The sequence below is a fragment of the Aotus nancymaae genome, unplaced genomic scaffold (genome assembly GCF_030222135.1).
Source record: "Aotus nancymaae isolate 86718 unplaced genomic scaffold, 86718_ANA_hifiasm-v0.15.2.pri h1tg000041l, whole genome shotgun sequence".
Taxonomy (NCBI): domain Eukaryota; kingdom Metazoa; phylum Chordata; class Mammalia; order Primates; family Aotidae; genus Aotus; species Aotus nancymaae.
The window spans coordinates 29,887,545-29,894,483 of record NW_026988455.1 but is presented as its reverse complement, the minus strand read 5'-3'; positions in this window follow the sequence as shown (position 1 = coordinate 29,894,483).

Here is a 6,939-nt window from a genome sequence, read left to right as displayed (position 1 = left end):
CCAGGTTCAAGGGATTCTCCTGCCTCAGCCTCCCGAGTAGCTGGGATTACAGGCATACGTGACCACGCCCAGCTAATTTTGTATTTTTAGTAGAGATGGGGTTTCTCCATGTTGGTCAGGCTGGTCTCGAACCCCGACCTCAGGTGAACCGCCAGCCTAGGCTTCCCAAAGTGCTGGGACTACAGGTGTGAGCTACTGCGCCCAACCAAGACACATTATCTTTAGAATGACAAAGAGCTCAGATGGGAGGACTTAACTTCCCTTCTCAAAAAATTAGAATTTGGTAGGTTTTCCACCTAAGGGCCAGGTTGTAGTAGTTGACTTCTACCCCAAGGGCGGATGGTCAAGGGGCACGGACTAGTGGATTAACGTCCCAGTACATATACCACTTCCCCTTCCATTGCCTCTTGTGGTTAACCTATGCGGAACTGAAGACCTTGAGAAATTACCCCATCTCACCCAACTCCAGCCAACGTATTTGTCCAAGGAGTACCCAAGGCCTATGTAAAAATGTCTGTCCTTGCTTTAGCATGTATCAGTACTTCATTCCTTTTTGTTGCTCAATAATATTCCACTGCACAGATATACCACATTAAAAAAAACTTCACCAGTTCATGGATTTTGAGGTTGTTTCCACATTTTGATATTAAGAATAATGCTGCCATGGACATTCATTCATGTGTATGTTTTTGTGGGTATATATTGCTTTCATTTTTGGGGGGTACATACATACCAGTTAAATTACTGGATTAAATGCTAACTTTGCAGTTAAATCTTTTGAGAAACTGCTTAATTGTCTTCCAAGTAGCTGCCCCATTTTACATTCCCATCAACAATTAAGAAGGTTCTGATTTCTTCACATTCACCAACACTTGTTTCTGGTCTGTCTTCATGATTACAGCCATCCCAGTGAGTGTAAAGTGGTATCTCCTTAAGATTTTGATTTGTATTTCCCTAGTGATGAACAGCATCTTTTCACATGCTTATTGGTAATTTGTTCATCTTCCCTGGAGACATGTCTAATCACATTCTTCATATTTTTAAAATTGTCTTTATTGTTGAGCTGCAAAAGTTATCAGATATATTACTTGCAAATGTTATCTTGCATTCTGTGAGTTGGACCGTCTTTGTACTTTTATCATTTCCTTTGAAGCAAAAAAACTTCTAAGTTTGATGAAGTCCAATTTACCTGTTTCTCATTGGTTGTGCTTTTGGTGTTCTATCTAAAAAAACACTGCCTTACCCAAGGTCACAAAGATTTACACTGATGTTTTCTTCTAAGAGATTTTTGTAGCTTTAGCTCATGTCTTGGCTCCATTCTGTTTTACTTTTTGAATAAGAATATGCATTTCATCAAAGTCCCAGGTGATTTATATGCACAATTGGAGCAGAAAAACACTGACTTGAGGGAAGAGACCCCTTGGTCCTGTCTCTCGTCTCAGAGGAGGAGGAAGTAAAAGTTGAAAGTAGCAGGCATGAGGTCAGTGGCAAGGTCTGCTGGCGCTGCTGATCAGGCCTGGAGGTTAAAGATGAAATCCCCCACCCTTAATCCCACTCCTATCTACAGATCGCAAGAATAATATGGAGAAATGCCCTCCATTGTTCTCACTCAATCTTGCTCAAACCCCCACCTGGTCACATGCCCTACGCCTACTTCATCAATCATGACCCTCTCACGTGTACTTTCTAGAATCGTAAGCCTTTAAAAGGGCTAGGATTTTGTCGGGGAGCTCGGTTCTTGAGATTCAAGTCTGGAGATGCTCTCGACCAAATAAAGCCACTTCCTTCTTTAAATCTGGTGTCCAGGAGGTTTCCTTTGCAGCTTGTCCTGCTACACCTAAGTCATACCCTGACAGCACATTACAATCACTTCAAGAGCTTTGCTGATGAACATTTTCTGTAGCCCTCAACTAATTCTTAAATTTAATGAGGATGTCCACAGAGCTATCACTTGCCTCATTGTCTAATCATTGTTTTACATCTTTATTTTTAACATCATTCATACATTCTTTCCATATGGATTTCACCCACATACTTTTGTTAGGCTGGTTTGTACCCACTGCTTATGTGATGCTGACACTTCCAATAGTGCTACATTAAGATTGAGATCAGCATCCACAGTGCACATAGTACATGAGTATGAAGTAGGCTTAGTGTCTGTGAATATGACACAAATCACACCTTCATTAAGACTAGAGGATGGAAGTCATACTGGGTGGTAGTGTATGAAGGTGGAAAAGTGGTAAGAATGAGAAGAGGAAGCATAAAACTTCAATACCAAGATCTTAGTTGGTCAAGAGCATGGTCTAAAATCAGCAACATTTCAACATCTAGTTATCCATGTTCTCTTCAAGGCATTATTTGTCCTTGGTTTTTGTTTTTTTGTTTTTTGTTTTTTTTTTTTGAGACGGAGTGTCACTCTTGTTACCCAGGCTGGAGTGCAATGGCGCGATCTTGGCTCACTGCAACCTCCGCCTCCTGGGTTCAAGCAATTCTCCTGCCTCAGCCTCCCAAGTAGCTGGGACTACAGGCACGCGCCACCATGCCCAGCTAATTTTTTTTGTATTTTTAGTAGAGACAGGGTTTCACCGTTTTGATCAGGATGGTCTCGATCTTTTGACCTCGTGATCCACCTGCCTCGGCCTCCCAAAGTGCTGGGATTATAGGTGTGAGCCACCGCACCCGGCCTGCTTTTATTATTTTCTTAAAGGAAGATGGGTGGGAATGGGTAAAACATTCTGGCCTTCTGTTTGCAAATCTAGAACCACAAAACCAATTACAAATTGGTACTCTCACCATAAAGAAAAATATAACTCCAATTTATCAGTGACCCAAATAGAAGAGCTAAAACCAAAAAACTCTTAGAAGAAAATATAGGGGGAAATGTTCATGACCTTAGATTTAGCAATGTATTTTTTGGTTTTTTTGGGGGGCAGAGTTTCGCTCTTGATACCCAGGCTGGAGTACAATGTTGTGATCTCGGCTCACTGCAACCTCCGCCTCCCAGGTTCAAGCAATTCTCTTGCCTCAGCCTCCCGAGTAGCTGGGATTATAGGCACATACCACCATGCCCAGCTAATTTTCTATTTTTAGTAGAAACGTGGTTTCACCATGTTGGCCAATCTGATCTCAAACCCCTGACCTCAAGTGATCCACCTGCCTTGGCCTCCCATAATGCTGGGAGTACAGGCATGAGCCACTGTGCCCAGCCTAGCAATGTATTCTTAGTTGCAACACCAAAAGCACAAGCAGCAAAAGAAAAACAGAAAAAGACATTTCTCCAAAGGTTTACAAATGGCCAATAACATATGAAGAGATGCTCATCATCATTAAGTCATTATGGGAATGCAAATCAAAACCACAACGAGGCCTGGTGTGGGACTCCCACTTATAATCCCAGCACTTTGGGAGGCCAAGGCAGCCTCCCCTTGATCACCTGAGGTCAGGAGTTCAAGACCAGCCTGACCAACATGGTGAAACCAAGTCTCTACTAAAAATACAAAAGTTAGCTGGGTGTGGTGGCACATGTGTGTAGTCCCAACTACTCAGGAGGCTAAGGTAGGAGAATCACTTGAACCTGGAAGGCAGAGGTTGCAGTGAGCCGAGATCACACCACTGTACTCCAGCATGGGTAACAGACAAGACTCCTCTCAACAAAAATAGAAGAAAACAAACCCACAGTGAGTTCCCACTTCACACCTACCATGATGGGAGTAATTAAAAAACAACAACAACAAAAAAAAAACTTAAAAACAGGGACAGGAGGTAGAGGAGGAATTAAGTGTTGACAAGGATGTGGAGAAACTGGAACCCATACACCACTAGTGGGAATGTAAAATGGTGCAGCCACTATGGAAAATAGTTCAGCAGTTCCTCAAAAAGTTAACAATGGAACCACCATTATAACCCAGCAATTCCAATTCCACTCCGACATTTATCCCCAAAAGAACTTGTGAAAGGAAAATAAATCTTAGGGTCTCAAAATTACTAAGCTAAAGAGAAAAGTCAAACAGGGGAGCTGCTTAGGGCAAACCTGCCTCCCATTCTATTCAAAGTCAACCCTCTGGGTCACTGAGATAAATGCATATCTGACTGCCTTTGGAAAGAGTAATCGGACACTCAAAAAATGCAACCATTTGTCTCTCACCTCCTTGTGACCTGGAAGGAAGCCCCTTCCCTGCTTGAGTTGTCCCACCTTTCTGGATGGAACCAATATACATCTTACATGTAATGATTGATGTCATGTCTCCCTAAAATGTATAAAACTAAGGTGTGCCCCCACCACCTTGGGCACATGTTGTCAGGACCTCCTGAGGTTGTGTCAAGGGCATGCATCCTCAACCTTGGCAAAATAAGCTCTCAACTGAGACCTGTCTCAGATTTTTGGGGTTCACAAACTGAAAACAGAAACTCAAACTTGTAGGCCAAAATTCATTGCAACATTGTTCACAACAGACAAATGATAAGAAGTGTACATCAACAGATGAATAAAATGTGGCATAAACATACAGTGGCTTATTCAGCCTTAAAAAGGAATGAGATTACATGGTACAAAATGGATGCACCTTGAAAACATAAGTCAAAGAAGCCAGACACAAAAGGCCACATATTGAATGATTCTAGTTATTGAAAATATCCACTGAATTGTACCCTTTAAAATGGTTACAATGGTAAATTTCATGGTATGTGTACTTCACCACAGTTAAAAAATTTTTAAAAAGCCAGGCACAGTGGCTCATGCCTGTAATCCCAGCACTTTGGGAGGCCGAGGCGGGTGGATCACGAGGTCAAGAGATCGAGACCATCCTGGTCAACATGGTGAAACCCCGTCTCTACTAAAAATACAAAAAATTAGCTGGGCATGGTGGTGCGTGCCCGTAATCCCAGCTACTCAGGAGGCTGAGGCAGGAGAATTGCCTGAACCCAGGAGGCGGAGGTTGTGGTGAGCCGAGATCGCGCCATTGCACTCCAGCCTGGGTAACAAGAGCGAAACTCCGTCAAAAAAAAAAAAAACACCTACAGGAGTCAAGCCTATCTCACTAACCTTGTGGCAGGAGGTAAGACTAGCATGCCTGCTTTCCTTTGGACAGTTTCCCAAAAGGGTTCATAGTTAACGCTTAGTTCCTTCTACGCTATTCAACAAGCAGCCATGTCACTTCTTCCCTTAGAAAGGGAAGAAGAGTGGAGAAGAAATGTGTACTCCTCCAACATTTTCCTCCTTCTGGGATTGTAGTGTGTGATGGATTAAGACGGTCACAAATTATCTAACATTCTTCCCAATAAGCAGTGGGTTCTTTGACCCCTCCTCTTAAATTTGGGCAAGCTAAGATTGCCTGGCCAATACAATACTGGAGATGTGACACTGGGCCAGTTTGGGGCCCAGAACTTCAAAAAAAACAAACGAAAAAAAACCCAGCACTTTTCATTTTGCTTAAAATACTTACTTTTGAAAGCCACCAGCCATGTTGGTAAGGAAGCACAGCAGCCCTGTGAGAAGGCCCATGTTGAGAGGAACTGAGACCCTGAGTGCACTCCCAGATAAAAGCATGCACTAATTTAATACCCATGTGAATAACAAGCCCTCTTGAAAGTAAATTCTCCAGACCTAGTCAAGTTGGTCCAGCTGTATTCACCAAACCCTGCCAAAATTGTTCACTCATGAACAAAATGAATGATTTTGCTCTAAGCTACCAAGCTGTGGTGAAGTTTGTCATAAAGCATTAGAGAACCACAACACAGTGGAAATTCCCTCCCCTCTCTGTTAAATATAAATAATAGAAAATGTGTCTGAAATACCCTTTTTAAAAAATCTGGCTTGAATACCCAAGTGACTACTATATATCCCATTAAAGAATTAGGCTCCCACACTCAGCGTGATCTTTGAGGGAAACTACTGAGTTCCTACATGTTTCTAGCCTTGTTCTAAGTACAAAGTGGTAAGCAAGACAGTCAATTAGGAAATCAGAAATACTTATATTACCAGGCATAGGCTGGAATTACAAACTGAGGTGTGCTTCACCACTGTCTGAGCTTAGAGGAAACCTCAATTTTGTTCTATGAGATCTTTCCCAAGCAAAAATGCTGGGAGGGGTGCTTTTCCTCTACTTCAGAAAGGGCTGACCATGAAGTTGGGTTCACATGTGCTGGACAAGTGCCACATCTACTAGCAAGAAAAGGCACACCCAGCTGAGGCAAATGATGACTGGAAAGACAAACCCTCTCCCTCACACCTCAACCCATGTAACAAAGGTGCTGACTTTATTTTTTTAAACCTCTTCTGGAAATCAAAAGCTAGCAGGAACTTCTTTCTCTCTGTACATTTCTCTCTGTAAATTTTGGTAGAAAACAATTACCTGGGCAAGTCCCCTCCCCTATGCCCCACACACTAGTCATTACAATTAAAATAAAAACATGCGGTAGTTCCCATTAAAAAAAAAAAAAAGGCAAACTTCTATACCACCGCCACCACCACAGCACCCTCCCCACAGCTACTGCCCCGTTTGTCTCTCTTTACTTCCAAACTGTACCTCCTGCCAGTCCACTCTAACCACAATTTTACCCCAACATTCTAAACTACTAATCATAGTCATGAGGGTCCTTCCATCACTAAATGCAAAGGGTTAACAATTCATGATGAGAGCTTGAGGCAATATATTGAGCCTCACCCGCTTTCAGGACCTCTCTTAGCTCTCACCTTATGACCTATCTATCTGTTCCTCTCCTTTGCAGTTCCTCCACTTGCCCCAACACCTTCACTTAAATGTTCCGTATCAAGTACATTCAACTTAACATGTCAACACCAAAATCCTGATACTCCTTTTCTCATGTTCTTTCTACCTTGTTTGCCTTGCTCTAAACTTCACACTTCTAATATATATATAGGCTCTACCTTCAAAACATACCTCAAATCCAACTTCTTACTACCTCCAATGCTACCAG